The sequence below is a fragment of the Schistocerca nitens genome, chromosome 1 (assembly GCF_023898315.1).
Source record: "Schistocerca nitens isolate TAMUIC-IGC-003100 chromosome 1, iqSchNite1.1, whole genome shotgun sequence".
In the NCBI taxonomy this organism is placed as follows: Eukaryota; Metazoa; Arthropoda; class Insecta; order Orthoptera; family Acrididae; genus Schistocerca; species Schistocerca nitens.
The window spans coordinates 1,001,046,465-1,001,067,330 of NC_064614.1; positions in this window are offsets into that span (position 1 = coordinate 1,001,046,465).

Here is a 20,866-nt window from a genome sequence, read left to right on the forward strand (position 1 = left end):
GGTGTGAGAGTGTGAACTTTATGGTCGTAGTAACAACTCCACGTGGAGTGTTTTGTGCTCTTTATGGAATATTTTGGCGTGCACTTCTTAAGAAGAAGACCACTGTAATGGCCGAATGTTTAACTCGCGAATAGTTGTGGGTCTGTGACTGGTAGAACGTGAAAATTAGTCGGGTCGGACTTGCTAAAATTCTGGCTGCTTTTCGAGTGAATTTTTGTTATACAGACAGTGAACTTCCAATGATAACGTTTCACCATATTAAATACGGACTTGATAGCTATTTCATGTGTTTCAATACAAATAAAAAACAGAGTTAATCTAATTTTAAAAGCTTTTCTGCAAGTAGACTGAATATCCCGAACGTCCGATTTTTTAATCATGAACTTTCAGGAACTGACTTTAAACCAGAGCTACGCGGCCTCTGTGTGGTGGGTATTAGTTAGTGGTTTCATCAACGCTGCTTTACACTGCCTAGCACGTATCTGTTACTACAGAGTGAAGGGACATCGGCAAGAATCCTATCGAGGTAGGTGGACTGAACGATAGCTTTAACAACAACACAGCCGACCGACCGCGTCCTGCCGCAAAGGCTTTGCAAGATTTTCTACAACACTGGTGATGCAATTTGTTTCCATTTTCTCTGAAGCAGGGAGAATAGCTATTACCATGTTACGGAATTGATGCATGTAATCTTCATTCCATTTCAGCTGAAAAAGTTAAATGTTAACTCAACATGAAATGAAGACTGACTTATTACTACTACGTACACCTATAATTATATACAAATGACTCATGCCATTCCTGTATCATTTACATAGAACACTAACAATGAAATGAGTTAGAAGCAGTTTATATTTGCAAGACTTCTTTAAAAGATACAGAGCATTGACTCTTAGTGTTTCCAAAGATTCTTGTTACTTTGACTCACACAAAAGAGAAGCTTTTGCATAGCAATCTAACAAGTGACTTACATTTCACTATGGACAAATACAAAGCTTCTCCTTTTTGAAATTACTTCTTCAGCATTACTATAACCTGCAGCATTACTGCGCTTTGACATTTGTTTGACAGTAACACCCATATATAAAAATTTAGACTTACGTAACTGATCATACAAAAATAAAAACATAGCATACATGTTATCTCTTTAGTAACTGTCTCTCGTAGGGCCCACGGAATGTAGTAGGTTTAGTGGAAATACGTCTCGCGTGGGATCAATTCCATTTTGTACTCATAACCTTTGAGAATACCGGCGTTTTCATGTCGATGATTATCTAGATACATAGATTCTGCTGTTCTTTCTGTAATGTGAGCTTTACAAGCCTGCACATTATTGCATTTTTTAAATTTATGTCCTTGAGGGAAAGGTGAAGTTACTATCCATATACCAGTACCTCTACACCCACAAACCTAATACTAACAGTTTGTCCAAACTTGCTGTGCCCAGCTTTACTTTTTATTAAGGGTAATCCCAACTCTTTCCCGCCTACATGAAACGAACATTTAACACAAGCGAGTTCGAAAAATGAGTTTTTCTCCTTTAGGAATACTATTCCCCAAATGCAGCTCACTAATAAATTTTCTACGACAAGGAAGATTCTCATTATGGCTCCATTTCCTGTCTCAACTTCCACATGGACAATCTTTGATTTAGCACAAATAGCACCCGATGTTCTAAGTTTCTTAACAGGAAGGACTCGAGATTTAAATAATTCACTAACCTTCTTAAGTAATTCAAAAGACGTAACATTCATGGCTGCCCCTGTGTCGATTACCACGGTAGAAGATATGCTTCCCACAATGGTATAGAATGCAGCTTGTATAACATAATTATTCTGCTTTTTGCACAGCTAAGGTTCAGTGCACAGTTCACCTATAATGTTTTCAGGGCCGTTATGTTGAAGTAGCTTTATATCCCCGCTCGACTTGCCCCCTATTTTCGTCGCGACTGTCATTCGTGGGCGCAGTGCCGTCGTACTAAGTCTGAAGCACGTAAGGTACCAGGTCGATTCTCATCTATGGCTTTAGTTAGTCTTACAGACAGATGTTGCCACCATAGTCATTCTTACAGACAGTTGTTGTCGCCAGTTTTGCGCTGCCACATTTTCAGATGCAGGAGCGCTGGTTTGTTTTACCAGTCGACTGGATCGTATTTCCAGTGTTTGCATGCTAGTTTCTAGGCTGGCTATTATTCCAGTGAGGTTGCGAATTATTTCCGTTTTGAAAATATGCAGGAATGTACCTCGCATCATTTCGCCTACGCTTGAGTTTGGCGAGTTTACGCCATCAACTGACAGGTAATTTGCACCATTTTGACCCGTCGTTGACGCGCCATAATTTCTTCCATTGCCGTTCCTGTTATAATTATCATAGGGATACCTGAAAGATGGAAAGGTATATGGAGGGTCTGCAGAAGGGAGATGAACTTCAATGAAATGTTATATAAGTGGAAGAGGACGTATGTGAATATGAGATGGGAGATATGACAATGTGAGAAGAATCTGACAGAGCACTGAAAGACCTAAGGCGAAACAAGGCCTCGTGACTAGATGAAATTCTGTCAGAACTATTGATAGCCTTGGGTGAGACAGCCAATGACAAAATTCTTCGCCGACCAGAGTGGCCGAGCTTTTCTGGGCACTACAGTCTGGAACTGCGAGACCGCTACGGTCGCAGGTTCGAATACTGCCTCGGGCATGGATGTGTGTGATGTCCTTAGGTTAGTTAGGTTTAAGTAGTTCTAAGTTCTAGGGGGCTGATGACCTCAGTAGTTAAGTCCCAGAGTGCTCAGAGCCATTTGAACCATTTTTGAACAAAATTCTTCCGTCTGGTGTGCAAGATGTGTGAGACAGGCGAAATACCCACAGACTTCAAGAAGAATATAACAATTCCAATTCCAAAGAAAGCAGTTACTGAAAGATGTAAATATTACCGAACTATCAGTTTAATGAGTCATGGTTGCAAAATACTAACACGAATTCCTTACAGAATAATGGAAAAACAGGTAGAAGCCGACCTTGGGGAAGATACGTTTGGATTCCGGAGATACGTAGGAACACGCGAGGCAGTACCGATCCTATGACTTACCTTAGAGGACAGGATAAGGAAAGGTAAACCTACGCTTATAGTATTTGTAGACTTAGGGGAAGTTTTTGACAGCGTTGACTGGAACACTCTCCTTCAAATTCTGAAGGTAGCAGGGGTAAAATACATGGAATGAAATGATATTTGCAACTTGTACAGAAACCGGACGGCAGCTAAAAAACTTGAGGGACATGAAAGGTAAGCAATAGTTGAGAAGGAATTGAGACGGGGTTATAGCCTATCGGCGATGTTATTCAGTTTGTACATTGAGGAATCAGTAAAGGAAGCCAAAGAAAAATTCTGTGCATCACACGACTAGAATATTAGACTCATTTTTGGCTCATGACGGAGAGCTAAGAGCATGCAGTGCCTCTGCCACAGGATGCCTCGTCACTTTCGACCTTCCTTAAGATGTCTAAATGCCTCGCCATCGCCAGAGTCTCTTAAGGTAGCGGCACAGTTGAGTTTTAAACGTCAGGTTAATACTACATATTACTTTATAAATTCGGTAATACAGATGATTTTGTTACGATGGCCATCTCATTCCGTCCACAATCAAACAGAAACGTTCTGGGATGCAATTTCAAGATATGCTAGAAAGACTGACCAAGAAAACATTGGCAAAATACCTGTCTGCTAACCATCCCGTCCCAAACGTGTATGAGCCCTCACAAGGGAACGTCCCCATCACACACCCCTCAAATTTACACTCCTGGAAATGGAAAAAAGAACACATTGACACCGGTGTGTCAGACCCACCATACTTGCTCCGGACACTGCGAGAGGGCTGTACAAGCAATGATCACACGCACGGCACAGCGGACACACCAGGAACCGCGGTGTTGGCCGTCGAATGGCGCTAGCTGCGCAGCATTTGTGCACCGCCGCCGTCAGTGTCAGCCAGTTTGCCGTGGCATACGGAGCTCCATCGCAGTCTTTAACACTGGTAGCATGCCGCGACAGCGTGGACGTGAACCGTATGTGCAGTTGACGGACTTTGAGCGAGGGCGTATAGTGGGCATGCGGGAGGCCGGGTGGACGTACCGCCGAATTGCTCAACACGTGGGGCGTGAGGTCTCCACAGTACATCGATGTTGTCGCCAGTGGTCGGCGGAAGGTGCACGTGCCCGTCGACCTGGGACCGGACCGCAGCAACGCACGGATGCACGCCAAGACCGTAGGATCCTACGCAGTGCCGTAGGGGACCGCACCGCCACTACCCAGCAAATTAGGGACACTGTTGCTCCTGGGGTATCGGCGAGGACCATTCGCAACCGTCTCCATGAAGCTGGGCTACGGTCCCGCACACCGTTAGGCCGTCTTCCGCTCACGCCCCAACATCGTGCAGCCCGCCTCCAGTGGTGTCGCGACAGGCGTGAATGGAGGGACGAATGGAGACGTGTCGTCTTCAGCGATGAGAGTCGCTTCTGCCTTGGTGCCAATGATGGTCGTATGCGTGTTTGGCGCCGTGCAGGTGAGCGCCACAATCAGGACTGCATACGACCGAGGCACACAGGGCCAACACCCGGCATCATGGTGTGGGGAGCGATCTCCTACACTGGCCGTACACCACTGGTGATCGTCGAGGGGACACTGAATAGTGCATGGTACATCCAAACCGTCATCGAACCCATCGTTCTACCATTCCTAGACCGGCAAGGGAACTTGCTGTTCCAACAGGACAATGCACGTCCGCATGTATCCCGTGCCACCCAACGTGCTCTAGAAGGTGTAAGTCAATACCCTGGCCAGCAAGATCTCCGGATCTGTCCCCCATTGAGCATGTTTGGGACTGGATGAAGCGTCGTCTCACGCGGTCTGCACGTCCAGCACGAACGCTGGTCCAACTGAGGCGCCAGGTGGAAATGGCATGGCAAGCCGTTCCACAGGACTACATCCAGCATCTCTACGATCGTCTCCATGGGAGAATAGCAGCCTGCATTGCTGCGAAAGGTGGATATACACTGTACTAGTGCCGACATTGTGCATGCTCTGTTGCCTGTGTCTATGTGCCTGTGGTTCTGTCAGTGTGATCATGTGATGTATCTGACCCCAGGAATATGTCAATAAAGTTTCCCCTTCCTGGGACAATGAATTCACGGTGTTCTTATTTCAATTTCCAGGAGTGTAGATAAATTTTCGATATTGAGGAATTGTAGATGTTACGCATCTGAATTTCTTTGTGCAGTCAGCGTACACTCTGAATGGTTGTGAACTTAAATTTTCGATATTGAGGAATTGTAGATGTTACGCTTCTGAATTTCTTTGTGCAGTCAGCGTACACTCTGAATGGTTGTGAACTTCTCCCTGTACTTAAGTGTATTATTTTTCTCGTTGTGATAGCTCTTTACCTAGTGAATTTTGGGTGGGGACTAGACAACCTTCTAACTAATGGAACAGTGCTGTCATAACACGATAGGATTCCGAGAGAATTATCGGGGGTCTGTGACTTGGCGGGGGATCTCTTACTCATAAAAATCAGGCGGAGTCAAACGCCATGTATCAAAGATTGGAAGATTCGTGAGAATATGGCGGATATGCGACACTCTGACAAAAGCGAAGTCGAGAGGTAAGCTCTATACCGCTTCTTCTAAGTATTTTGGGTAAACATACTATAGCGTCTCAGAAATGTCTCGCAAAGTAAGTGCAATGAGAAAATTACAGTCTAATTGGAAGGTTTTCACTGACATACAATCAGCAGCATAAGTCCCGTCTTTTGTTTTCTCGATAAATAAGAGACAACATTCTTCCATGAGTTTTGGGTGCCTCTAGATGTATGGAGTGACATCTTAATAGGTAGACTAAATTTACACCTACGTTTATATCATTTATATGCATACTTCACAAGATATCGTATGGTGCGTGCGTGGTGTACGGTACCCTGTACAACTGCTGGTCATTTCCTTGCCTATTCCACCAGCATATAAAGCAAGGGGGAAAAGTTGTCTATATGCTTCCAAATGAGCGCTAATTTCTCGTATCTTCGTGGTTCTTGCGCGAACTGTATATTGGTGGCAGCAGAATCCTATTGCAGCCAGCTTCAAATATCGGTTTCTAAATTTCTCAATAGTGTTCCTGGAAAAGAACATCGCCATCACTCCACGAGTTCCCATTTAAGTTCACAAAGCACCCGCTCAGTAATTTGGAGGGATCCAATAGGAATTATTCTACAGGACTGTATTCTGAGCGAAATGCATATCTGCAAAATGGCTCTGAGCACTATGGGACTCAACTGCTGACGTCATTAGTCCCCTAGAACGTAGAACTAGTTAAACCTAACTAACCTAAGGACATCACAAACACCCATGCCCGAGGCAGGATTCGAACCTGCGACCGTAGCGGTCTTGCGGTTCCAGACTGCAGCGCCTTTAACCGCACGGCCACTTCGGCCGGCTGCATATCTGCAGGCTGATCCACTTTTGGGATGGGGTTGTCAGTAAACAGGTATCTTACTATTGTTCACTGGGTCAGACTTCCCGGCATATCTCCAATACACACCTCAAAACGTTTCAGTCTACAGGTGGGCGGAGGGGAAGAATTCTGTTCAGTATTTAAGCGCCCAGTCCTTCTGAGAAGGATACGACATCTTTAGCGAGTATGGAAGCGTTAACAGCTGTCCGGCATGGCGAGCACTGTCCTGTCGGGAGAGGTACGGCGCTGATGTGTGGACAGATTTTCGCGACCCATTGTCGGCGGTGGCAGCTGTCCGCATCTTATGCTTTCTAGAATCATTAACAGCTGTCCGGCACACTAGGCGGCGGCTTGTCGGTCGGGAGCGGTACAGCCCTGACGTGCAATGGAGATTTACGATCCGGTCTGCACGCGACCGGTGGCGATGGCAGGGACAGCGGCGGAGGAATTCTAGGGGCGGAGAGGAATGGGAAACATCGTACTACAACCATAGACCGATAGGCCTCAACAGGATATTAAGCTGACAAGAACAGATCTTTTACCAGATGAGAGAATACTCATAGGAAATGTAGCGTATGTTGTACAGGATTCTCACACTAAGGACGATACTTTAGCGATGTGGAAACGCACATAGGTCCTGATTTATTCTGTCTTCGAACAGAACGTGCATAAAAGCGAGGAATCTATTTTCGCATGAGAAATTCGAGGTTTGTGGCTACTAACATCCCCGTCTCGGATTCGGTAAAATGGATCTTTCAACTAGGCTGCAATGTGGGGGTAGAATTGTAGTTAGAACTCAACACCCAAGGCGTGCCTGCTTGTCTCATAGCATGCTGGGTGTTGGCGACATTGGCCTCCAGTAGGTGCGGTCATGAGGGCTCGATCGAGTGGAAGCTGCGACTTAACCTGTTGCGACCAGCAGGTATAAAGAAAGGTTCCAGTCAGCTCTTCAGGGACACAGTACACTCAATAGATGGCGATGGACCAGACTGGAGGTGACTAGCCAGGTTCTTTTTTTCCTTTCCTTTTGTTTTCTTGAGACTTCGTGATCAAGTAAGATAATGAGAACTACAGACATAAAAAAAAATCGTACAATGCATTACCCACGTTTTTGTTGGCTCGGTTGTGAATTGCGACTCGTAAACAGGTGTAAGTATGTTTCACTCCCCAATGCTTTCGGAACATGACTCCTGTATTCAGGGAAAATGGATTTATCGCAGTACCCACACGTCCCCCTTTACCGCCTTTTATAGCTCTCGTTTTCCTTTTGTTATTAACTGTACCACTTGGCTGAAGAGCGGCGGATTGTGCCGCTGCGAGCCCTCCCCTGCCCCTATGGCGCAGGGGAATTAAATGATGATAAGGAAAAAAAATAGCTGCTCTGCTCCTTCGCATCAACCCTTCCAAGACCCAGGCAATCATCATAGGTCATACCAGCCGCTTCTTCCGGCTCCACGATTTTTAACTCACCATTTATGGTCGTCCTATGCACCTCACTCCTACCCTCAAATACCTTGGCCTCACCCTCGACCGTCACCTCACCTGGACTCCCCATCTCCTTATGATCCAACAGAAAGCCAACAATAGACTCCACTTCCTGAAACTCAAATCCTCGATACGCCCCATCCTTTGTTACACCAGCATCTCCTGGATTTCCGCCCAACCCAGATTCTATAAAGCCCTTAAAATCCTTGAATGCCATGCACTTCAACTGCCCTCAGCCCATTGCCACGATTTACCATGGTATCCCGCCCTCTCTCCATCTCCACACCCTCCACCTCCTTTCCCAGTGCAACTTCCAGTGCCCACTCCACCGGGATGATTAGCTTCACCTTGATACCTACCCATCCTACTATCTCTAACCCCACCGTCCCACCTCCTCAGGGCTTCCTCTCCCCTCCTTCTCCCTTTCCCTGAGCGGTTTTCCTCCCTCCTACACCCTCTCCCTTTCTAGTGCATTCCATCTGCATCTCTGCACTCCCTCCTGGTTTGCCTTCCTTCTCTCTCTTCCACCTGCCCCTTGGTGCGCTCCCTGACCCCCTTTCTTTTCATTCCACTCTTTCCACCCCACTCCCCTGCTACCCCACCTTCTCTCCTCTTTTCCCACCCATCAGGCCTCCTCTACCTTGGCAGGTCCCTCCTTGCAGCTTTTACTCTTCATCATGTGTGCTCCATCTCGTGCATAGTTTTGAAAGTATTGTCGTTCTGGTGTGTTTTAATACTGTGGCCAACTTTTAACTCGTGTGTGTGACTTCAGTAAATTTTGTATGCTACACACCATGCCAACATTGTTTTTATCTTTATGTGGATCTTCTTTTTAAACTGTCCTACAATGAACATCTCCTAGTAAGTGTATGTTTTAACCCCCATTGCCTCTCCTAACTTCTGTTCTTATGCCCCCTTTTTATTTCCTTTTACGTGTATCATTTCATTTTCTTATTTGTACAATCACCCGGCTGAAAAGCGGCGGACTGTGCCACTGACAGCCCTCCCCTGCCCATACTGACTGAGGAATTAAATTACAATAAAGAAAAAAACTAGCAGCAGTGACCTCTAGAACACCTATGACTGTGTGTGTGGAATTCCAGGTTTCTTTTCAAGCTACAGACCTATGCACATCCTGTCAACTTTATCTATCTCATTGCCTCCTTCCTCTTCTATCGTTCTTCCTATGACACCATTCATAATACCGATTTCTGTACCTTCTAGCCTACTGCAGGTGTGCCCCAGGACTCTGTCCTTTCTAATCTCCTGTACACCACTGATATGCCCAAACCACCCCCACCCATCCATCTCTTTCAATATGCTGACAACATTGCTTTCTTTGCCCTCTATCCTATTCTTCAATGGTCCCAGCACTTATCCAAACTCACTTAAACGAGTTTACTGCTTGGTGCAACCAGTGGCTCGTTTAAATCAATCCTTCCAAAACACAGGCAATCACTATAGGATGTACCACCCCTTTCTTCCAGGTCCAAGATTTCTACTTCACCATCTATGGCTGCCCTATACAACTCACTCTCACCTTGAAACACCTTACTCTTGACCGTCACCTCATCTGGACTCCCCGCCTCCTTTCCATCCTATGCAAAGACCTTGCCTCCTGAAACTCCTGTACAATGTCCCTGATTCGTCACATCGTTTGTTATACCATTGTTCCTGGAGCTCCACCCCTCCTAAATTCCATAAAGCCCTCAAAATCCTTGAACTCAATGTGCACTGCCTCGCTTTCTGTATCCGTCCCCCACAAATATCTTCTATGATCTCATCCCCTTCCCACAACTCCTACTTTTTCTTGAATACTTCTGTATCCTCTACACAAACCACTGTCTCGATTCCCCTCACCCCCTGGTGTCTCCTTTCCTCTCCACTTGCTGCCTGCTGCTGCACCTTTACTTATGTGTCCCACCCTGTCTCCATCTTCACACCCTCTACCTTCTCTCCCAAAGGGATTCCCCTCCATCTCCCCATCCCTGCCTCCCACCTCCTCCCACTCCAGTTAGTCTCTCACCACTACTCCCAGGCCACTGCCACCAGACAGCCCCCCAAATGCTCGAGTGCTGACCTCACCCCCACCCCCTCCTCCCTAAAACCACCACCCAGCCCTCTTCCATCTGATCCCCCTATGGATACCATGCCTCCTTGTGCATTCCCATCCTCTGCCCTGCATACATTCGTCCTATCCAACCCCGATGATAAATTCTTCACCCTCAAAATCTGCATGTACATCCCTAATGCCCCCATTGCTCAGCTTATCCATGTGATGAGATTCTGTTCTTATCAAATTCCTCTTTCCCTCTTTCCACACTGATCTCCACCAGAAACTTCCCCACATCACATGTGTCTCTCACATTTTTCCTTATCTCATCCTCTCCCCATTAGCCCAAACCCCATCATCATCTGCCAAACCTCATCCCTGTGATCACAAAACTCAGACCTATCGTCTTGGAGGTGGATGTGTTGGCAGAATTGAATGCCACCCTGCCCAAAAAAATCTGCGTATCCCAATATATCTATAAGAACTCCAGCCCTACCTTCCTGAAGCTTGTGTTCACAGAGTCTGCCTCCTCGATACATCGCCTCCTCCATACCCCTCCAGCCCCCCACTCATTGCCCCTCCAATCCCCTCTTTTCCCCCCTCTCAGGCCTCTTCTGCCTCTACAGGTCCCTACTGGCAGTTTTTGTTCTTCATCTTGAGTGCTCCATCTTCTGCAGTAGTTTTAAAGGTCGTCATTCTGGTGTGTTTCAATACTGTGGCCAACATTTAACTTGTGCATGTGACATCAGTGAATTTTCACATGCTCCACAAATCACCAGTTGTATTTTTCACCTTGATGTGGACTTTTTTAACTGTCCCACAATGAACATCTCTGTGTAGGTGTGTACTTTAACCCTCAGTGTCTCCCCACCATCACTTCATAGAGTATCTCCTCCCACCCCCTCCTTATGCCCAGCCTCCCCTACCCTCATTACTGTTTCCTCCCCTGCCCTCTCCTACCCCATCTTGTGTCCCTACATTTATCAGTCTGCTCCTGCTCCCACTCCCACCACTGCCACCCATCCTCATGAGCCCCCTCCTCAGTCACCCTACAACTCTGGCACCTCCTTCACCCACCCAGGATCATAGCCTGCTGGGCCACAGTCACCATCCCAGATGATTCACTGAGACCACCTTCAGTTATCGCCTGCACAACCCAAACAGGATCTGCATCCCATCACCTCCCACTCTAGCCTATCCCAAAAAGACCTGAAAGACCTAGGGTCGATCCCACTTGTGCCCACTCCCACCCCTTCTAAACACCCCATGGATACCACCCTTCTTCCCACCTACCAACCTGGTGCCATGCACACCTTTGTCCTCTTCTGTCCTGACACGAAATTCCTTAATGCCTGTATCATCACTTTGGAAATTGGCAAATGGTTCCCCAATGCCCCCATTTCCCAATTCATTGCCAACTCTGACCTTATGAAATCCTCCAATCCCTCCCTCCACACTGACCTTGTCAAATGCATCTCCCATGTCACCTTTGGTCCCCATACCACGCTTACACCCTTACCCCATCATCTCTCCACCTGCCTCACCCCACTCACATCCTCCAAATCTCACTGCCATGATCACAAACCTCAGCCCCATGGTCACAGAAGTGGAGGTGTTGGTGGAACTGATTGCTTATCTTGCCATCGAAATACGTTCCACAAACCTAATCTAAAATGACTCTGGGCCCACCTTCCTTATGTATCTATTCACTGAATCCACTCTTCCATCGACCACCTATTCACCAAGGTAGCCCTATTGACCCTTCCCACTCCCCTCCCCAGTCCTATTGGTACCAAAAGTGCTTGGTCTGTAACGATCACTGTAACTCTGCCTGTAAAAATCCTCCCACCTGCCCTCACTGCAAAGCCTCTCACTTCCTCACACAGTGTCCTAACCTCATCTCCCCTCCTTCCTGCACTACATGTAATTAATCCAGCCCCACCTACTCCTCTAAATGTAAGGCAAAACCCCTCCCCAACCAAACCAGAGCTCACTGTCCCCATTCGTCTCATTGATCAATCCCCCCACCCTAACAATTCCTCTGTCATCCCCCACAGCCAAAGACATCATCTTATTCATTACCATCATTCTTCAAACCATCCATCCCTTCCAATGCCCACACACCCTTCAGCAGATCTCCCTCAATGCCTGTTCCATTTTCCACGTGAACATCTACGCCACCTACTCCCACAACCAAGCCCACTTCATCTTTACCATCCTCAACACCGTCATCTAAGACTTTCTCACCCCATCTCCTTCCTTCCCCTTCCTCTCCCTCTGTCCTGGCATGACGACAGTATCACCTCCTTTATCAAAACATCCGCTTCTTCCCTGCCAACAAGCTCCTACTCATGCATGCACTGTCCCAGCACCAGGTTGACACCTTCTTCCTCAGTTAAACCTTTCTCCAACCTTACCACATTGTCTGCGCCTCTCCCTATGTCCTTCGGCATACTGATAATCCCTTAGTGCGAAGTGGGGTCGCCATTTGCCACCTTAATCATATCCCAGTCTGACCACAGCCCCTGCTCAATGATCCTACCAAACACTTCATCATTAGTGTCTTTTTGCCCACCCTGACAGTCACCTGCGCCACCATGTATGTCCATCCTGCTGTTCCCATCGCCAATGGCTTCCTTCCCCATATTGACTGCAACTTCTCCACCTGCGTGATTGCTGCAGATCTTAACATTCACAGCTATGACCCTGCCACCCTCTAGCGATGGTATCACTTCCTTTCCTCCCTCCAAGGCTACCTTGCCCCTTCCCTCAACATACCCATCCCAAAAGTAACACAACCTCCCAATGTCTTCCTCAATTCCTTCAACCTCCTTGGGTGTACCCCTGTGAAATTCTCAATCCCATTGCCAGTGACTATCCCCAGTCCTTCTGATGATCCCCTTTGTCCCTCGTCCTCCCCCAGCTCCCTGCCCTGACGACCCTGCCAAAGTCAGTCACGATTATTGCCGTGCCAATTGGAATGCCTACTGGGATTCCAGTGACACCCAGGTGGAAGCCACCCCCTCACCTTCCACCATCCTGACGACATGGCTCACTCCTTGTCCTTCCTCCAGAAGATCATCTCTGATGCTGTGGCGTCCTACATTCCCACCAAACTTATCCATCCCCAGCAGACTACTGTTCCTCCACAGGCTGTTCTCCTTCTGCATGAATCTTGCCAGCTCTATCGTTCCTTCCTCTGCATTCGTGACTGGGACGTCAAAGACATGTTCGAAACCTTCTGATAGCAAAGAAACGTCGGGACCTGCGCCATACATCCACATGACTCAACGCCACCCTTTCTGTTAACTCCTCCATGTACTGACCTGCCTTCCACCACTTTACTGGTAGCCATCCCTCCCTGCATTGTCCACTCCTCCGTGGTAACCACCCCTTTCATGACAGCCTCAGTAAAGCTAACCATTTTGCTTCCCACCTCTCCAAAGTAGTCCATACCGATGACTGATTACTCCCTCTTTCCCGACATCCTTGACTGCACCAGTACTACTGTCCCACTGGTTGCTCCTAGCTTCCGACACTTGGACCAGTTACCACCCTCAGCATTGAAGACTCCTATCACAGCACAAGACATTAAACTCATCCTCTGCTCCTAACACAACCCCGCCTCTGGTTGCAATTGCGTCGCCTACCATCATATCAAGGAATGCCCTCTCTCCCTCCTCAACGCCCTTGCCACCCTGTGCAACACCATTCTCTCTACTCGCTTTTAACCAGACCTGTGGAAGAGTTCCAAAATCTTGTTGTTCCTTAAATCTAAAAACCCATTCTGACACCTACTCCTATCACCCCATGTGCCTCATCTCCATATTCAGTAAGGTCTTCAAGTCCATCCTATCCTGCCATATCCATCACCACCTAACTCAACAGCACTTCCTCCCTTTTACCGAGTGTGTTTTCTGGGCATGCTCCTCCACCAGCATCCAGCTCCTTAATCTTACCCATCTCCTCTCCCACCAATTTGGCTCCAGTCACTCTGCTATTTTTTTCCCCTTGACCTCCAGATGCCTATGACCGTTTATTTCATTCCGGGCCCCTTTACTAGCTGCAAACCTATGACCTTCCTGTCAACTTCATTCATCTCATCACATCCTTCCTCTTCCACCACCCTTCCTAAGTCATCATTTATAATACCATTTTCTGTACCTTCTACCCTTCTGCAGGTGTGCTCCAGGGCTCTGTCCTTTTTACTCTCATGTATCTCTTTTAGACTGCTGATAAGCTCGAACCACCCCCACCCATCTATCTCCTTCAATATTCTGATGTCATCACCTACCTTGGCCTATATCCTGTACTTCAAAATTCCCAGTGCTCCCTCCAAATTCACCTAAACCAGCATACTGCCTGGTGCAACCAGTGGCTGCTTCGAACCAATCCTTCCTAAAGCCAGGTAATCATTGTAGGATGTAGCACCCCCTCCTTCTGGCTCCATGATTTATACCTATGACCACCTATCCAAAATACCCCACCTTGTAATACCTTGCCCTTACCCTTGACTGCCACCTCACCTGAACTCCCCATCTCCTAAAACTAGCGTCTAGCCACACATGGGGATTGCATCCTTCCACCATCCTTCATACCTACAAATCCTTGATCCATCCCATCTTTTGTTATACCAGTGTTGCCTGGATTTCTGAACTCCTAAAATCTATAAAGCCCTCAAAATCCTTGAACACCATGTGCTCTGCCTCATTTTCCGTATTCGCCTCCTGTCCTTTATGACCTCATCCCCTCACTCAACTCTTCCTTTTCCTTGAACACATCCTCTACACCAACAGCCACCTTGATCCCGCTCACCCTCTGGTGTCTCCTTTCCTCTCCACTCCTCACTGCTGCTGCACCTTTAATGACATGTCCCACCTTATCTCCATCTCCACACCCTCCACCTCCTCTCCCAATGGAACTTCCAACACCTCCTCATCCCAGATATATGTGGTTCATCTCTATATTTATCCTTCCTTCCAGTTCTGACCTTCCTCTTCCCCTCCACTCCTTCCTTAGGCTCACATCTCCTTTCCATCTTCCTTTGCTGTCTCCTCCCTCTTACCCCCCTCCCCTGTCCTCCTCCTTACCCAGTCTGTGCACTTCCTCCTTGGGTGCTCCCACCACACCCTCCCTGTCTCCTACCACTTGATGTGCTACAGCCTCCCCCCCTTCTGCCCTTTCCTGCCCCCCTCATCTGGCAATCTCTCTTCTACCTTTCCACTCTCCCTCCTCTGACCTGCTCTCCCTTGGAACGTCCTTCCAATTTTAATCCAGGTACTTCAGTTACTTTGTCCTGTTTTGGTGCTCGACATGTATGTAACATCAATGCAGTGGTGTTCAGTGTCATTGCCCTGAGTGGCTCTCTTTACTGTGAACGCCATTTGTAATTGTGTTCTTTTTGCTGTCAGTGTTTATGTGCTATGCCTTCGTCAAGTGTCATTTCATTTGTAAGTGGATTTTATGTAAATGTGCCTCACGAAACTAGCCCTTTTGTTGCATATTTTAACTCCCATTGTTTCCCCTCTTCATGAGTAAACTTCATCTTTTTTCCCCATATTTTATGTATGTGCCGTTCTCCTGTGTTGTTTTATGTAGCCTCTTCGCTGAAGAGCAGCGAATTCTGCCAGCCCACATTTTAGAGAACAGAAATTAAACTCGTACACGCAAGCTGACAACATGTGAAATGACGCGTCATTCTTCGAAAATTTCTTTCTTCATGTCAATAAAAACTTCTTTACACCATTCTTAGCGACATGATCGTTCATTCTCGTGGACTGTTTCTTTTGGGCGAACTCCAGTTACATAGCGACAGATGTTATTTTCACCGACTATCCACACAACCTTAGGGAAACATATTCGTGATTCTCTAAAAAAAATCAAGTGATTTGTATATGATGCACAGTAATTCTTCATACTACATCTGGACAAGGCAGGAGAATACATCTCCTCTCTGTTACTTTCCATCATGTAACATACCTGATGATGACTTCCAAAAGGATCGAAAGCAGTTATACATTTTGTGTGACCTGGGGCTGCTATATACTGACAGAAAAAAAGCAACACCATAAAATAATTAATGTAGCGTAATGAAATGTCAGGGATACATTTGTCTAGGTAACAGATTCAGCTGATTAACGCTGCAAGATCGCAGGTTAATATAAGAGCGATGTAAGCCATTCCAAATGTGAAATGGCGGTACATTAATAACTGGTGTAATCACCAGAATGTTGACTACAAGCATGCAAACATGCATCCATTGTGTTTTACAGGTGCCGGATGTCAGTTTGTGGGGCAGAGTTCCAAGCCACTTGAACTTGTTCTCCCAATACAGGGATGGTTAATGCTGTTTGTGAATGATGATCGAGTGCCATGAAGTCCAATACGTGCTCTACTGGAGACAGTTCTGGTGATCAAGCAAGCCAAGGCAACGTGTCGATAGTCTGTAGAGCATGCTCGGTTACACCAGAGGTGCGAGCAGTATCCTGCTGGATGTTCTTTGGTACTCCAGTGTCTCCTGGATTTCCACCCTCCTAAATTCTATAAAGCCCTCCAAATCCTTGAACGCTATGTGCTCCACCTCGCTTCCCATATCCGTAATTCTGTTCATAAAAGGAAGCACAACAGGTTGAATCATCTGACTGACTCACAGTTTTGCATATGATAACAACGAGAGTGCTTCTGCTGTCAAACGAAGTAGCACGCCGGACCACAGCTCTAGGTGTATATCTAGGACGCAGATAGGTTTTTTTTGTGAAGGTCGCCAACTGGCTTCCTTGTAACAGACACATGACCATCCAGCTTTCATCAGAAATCGCAAAAAGGCTCCTCCCTGTCCTCCACTGGGCTCTCACTTGACACCACTGAAGTTGCAATACATTGTTTCCTTTGACTTTGACATCTCCTCCATGGTGTACCTATGTTCAGAACATACGAAGATACCATCTTCATACAGATAAGGCTTACTGGCCAATGACCGTCTTCAGTGAGGATGCACTCACATTGCTCGAACTCTTAAGGGAATCGGTAGATTGACTGCCGTGAGTAATGAGTATAGTTGGCAGGGGCACTACAAATGTAGTGTGATGACAGTAAGATGAAAATGTGGGTCTCACGGGGAGCGTACCAGAGAGCGTCGTACTATCCTCTGTGTCCTCGGTGGCTCTGTCGGATAGAGCGTCTGCCATGTAAGTAGGAGATCCCAGGTCCGAGTTCCGGTCGGGGCAAACATTTTCAACTATCCCCATTCATATTTATCAACACCTGTAAGCAGCTAATGGTCTGGATATCATTGTAGTTTCATATGTTCAAAATAGCTGCCTCAATCTAGGGGGCGGATGAAAAACGAATTTGATGGGATGTTGAAGTGCATGTTTCTAGAATTCCATCTTCCCCTCTGCCAAGATATTTTGTATCCATCATTACACGCATTTGGATTAGGAACTGCAACTGAGAATACTGTAATATATCCATTAAGTGATGGTAACACTAAATGAATATTGCATTTTCCATATTGATTCACTGTGTTTCTTGTGGATAGTTGAAAACAAATTCAATTTAAAATATTCACACGACTACTTTACATAAAATAATGTTTCCTAACCTATAAAATTATGTATGCCTATAAATACCATTCCCAACAGAACCTGTTTTCATTTTTCGACAGGATAATTTTAGTGTCACAAAATTACCAGCATTTACTATTTTTACCACTTTTTTTACCTCTTGGTGTTGTGTCTCTGTTCGCCTTCTTTCTGTAGTTGCCCATGTTGCCTTTACAAAGAAACGTGGATTGTTACACTTTAACAATTTATAACAATATACAACAATATGTTCCCTCTTATACGTACTTACAGGTAAGCATCAAAAGAAATTGTAACTAGTACCCCTCCTCCCATGTTACAGTGATATTTTAACAAATGATCCTTCGTGTTACAGAGAAATTGTAACAAATTGTCTATGTTACAACAAAACTGTAACAAATTGTCCTCCATGTTAAAGCAGTATTGTAACAAACTGAGCCATGTTACAACAAAACTGCAGCAAATTGTCATCTATGTTACAGCGAAATTGTAACGAGTTGTCTATATTATGGCAAAATTGTAAGAAAAGGCCCTCTGTGTTACTATGAAATTGTAACAAATTGTCTGTGTTACAGCAAAATTATGACAAATTGCCTTCCAAGTTATGGAGATATTTTAACAAATGGTCATCCATGTTGCAGTGAAACAGTAACAAATTGCTGATTCGGCAATAATTCATATAAGACTAGAAATTGTGGCAAATCCGCTTACCACCACTTGTTACCCAAGAGGGAGGTTCAGAACTATTGAGAAGTATTTGTAACTATTCACTTGGGAGGTTGGTACATAAAAGTAATGCCAAGTTACAGAATATCCTGATGTCACCACACTGTAGCTGTCAATATCGTGAGATAAGGTGCAACCAAAAAAAGTGTAGGTGTGAAAAATATACAGAATGTTCAGTAATTCCAAGTACAAAGTTCTAGTACTTTTAGAGGGGAGTGAGTAGATAATACTTGGAGGTGGAACCCAGTCCATGCTACGGTCATTTGAAAACATATTGGTAACCGCTTTTCCAAGTAATTGATTAGGCGTGACCTATAACATTACTTGTCTGACAATTCCATTAACTAATAGCTAAATAAATTGCTCGTGCACTCAGCGACGAGTTCTCTGCACTGTAATACCGTACGGTATCTTCCAATTCGGGCGTGCAGCGTCTCCTTCGAGCACCGAAGTCACTCCTGCTGACCGTGAACGTACCCTTTCTCTAAGCCTTTATGTAATAGTGGCGAAAAGAGCATGCCACGAAGTCTGACGTTGTGGAGAACGATCTTGATAAAGTCGACGAGCAGCCCTTCCATTACCGTGAGCTTCTCCGTTCGGAAGGTTTATGTTGGTATGTTCTACAAATATGTAATCTACCATGTTGCCCTAACACTTACAAATACGTGACTGAGACTCGAACCAGGTCGGAGAAGTGGGATAGATATCAAACGACACTCCCCATGACTACCGGCTGTAGCACAAAAGCGGTACCTGCTCAAAATATTATGTACTCACTCCCCTCTACAAGTTATATAGGTTTGTAACGAGAATTTCCAAACGCCCTGTACATTTTACTATTCGCAATAGTACGTCTTTAACCTACTGATTACTCAAGAACTTTTTGTCCATTCAGTGATGCAGTTTTGGAAGGAACTGGTGTGAGCAGAGCCATATCCCAGAAAAATACGCCGAAATTTGACACGTGGGCAGCTCCATGAAAAAAAAGTATCTGAAGTGCTAATTCTTCTGCTTCTTCAGTCTATCATACATTCCTTCTCACATTTATGAGCACAACTCGTGTTTATTGTTTAGTATTACAGAATCTGCAAGCTGAAGTGGAGAAGCCGCAGTCTAGCACCCTCTTCCTGTTGGTCTCGGGGTGGCGTCTTTGATTGAAAATCAAAACGCCGATGGTCCTGGGTTCGAACCCCGTCATTGGTAAAATCACCAGAATTGGTGGCCGAAGACTTCTTGGATAGGGAGTCACCCTCATTCTGTCAACAGTCTTGTCAAAGAGGACGGAGTAGCAGACAGAGGTTGGGAAACTGCCCCTAAAGGCAGAAGAACCAGCAATGATCAACGTGATGAGAATGCAGAACTCAATGTAAACCACTGCATTAGAGATATATAACGTGTTTCCACACGACATATGGATTATAACTGAAAAACTGTCATGATGATCTCTCCATACGCTTCCGGACTAGTCACCCATTCGGATCTCCGGGAGTGAACTGCCAATGGGGCTGTGTTCACGAGAACGAACGGGATAACCAACGAAAGCGTAACGTTCTACGAGTCGGGGCGTGGAATGTCAGAAGCTTGAACGTGGCAGGGAAGCTAGAAAATCTGAAAATGGATATGATAAGTCTCAATTTACATATAGCGGGAGTCAGTGAAGTGAAATTGTAAGAACACAGAGATTTCTGGTCAGATGAGTGTGGGGTAATATCAACAGTAGCAGAAAACAGTATAATAGGAGTAGGATCCCTTATGAATAGGTAAGAAGGGCAGAGAGTGAGATACTGTGAATAGTTCCGTGATAGGTTTGTTCGCATCAAAATCAACAGAAAGCCGCCGGCCGCTGGTGGCCGAGCGGTTCTGGCGCTACAGTCTGGAACCGCGCGACCGCTACGGTCGCAGGTTCGAATCCTGCCTCGGGCATGGATGTGTGTGATGTCCTTAGGTTGGTTAGGTTTAAGTAGTTCTAAGTTCTAGGGGACTTATGACCTCAGCAGTTGAGTCCCATAGTGCTCAGAGCCATTTGAACCAGCCAACAGAAAGCCATCACCGACAACGGAAGTTCGGGTATACATGCCGACATTGCAAGTCGAAGATGAAGAGATAGAGAAAGTATATGAGGATAGTGAACGAATAACTCGGTGTGTAAAGGGAGATGAAAATCTAATATTCATGAGAAATCGGAATGCAGTTGAAAGGGAAGGAGTATAGGAGAGAGTTACGGGAGAGTATGGACTTGATGGTAGGAATGAGAGAAAAGAAAGATTAATTGAGTTCTGCAATAAATTTCAGATGGTAATATCGAATATTCTGTTTGAGAATCGCAGGAGAAGGAGGTATCCTTGGAGAAGAGCGGAAAATATGAGAAGATTTCAGTCAGATTACATCATGTGCGAAATCAGATACTGTGTTGTAAAGCGTACCCAGGAGGAGACAGACTCAGGTCATAATTTAGTGGTAATGAAGAATAGTCTGAAGTTTAAGAAACTAGCCGGTAAAAATCAGTGCCAAAGAGGTGGGATAC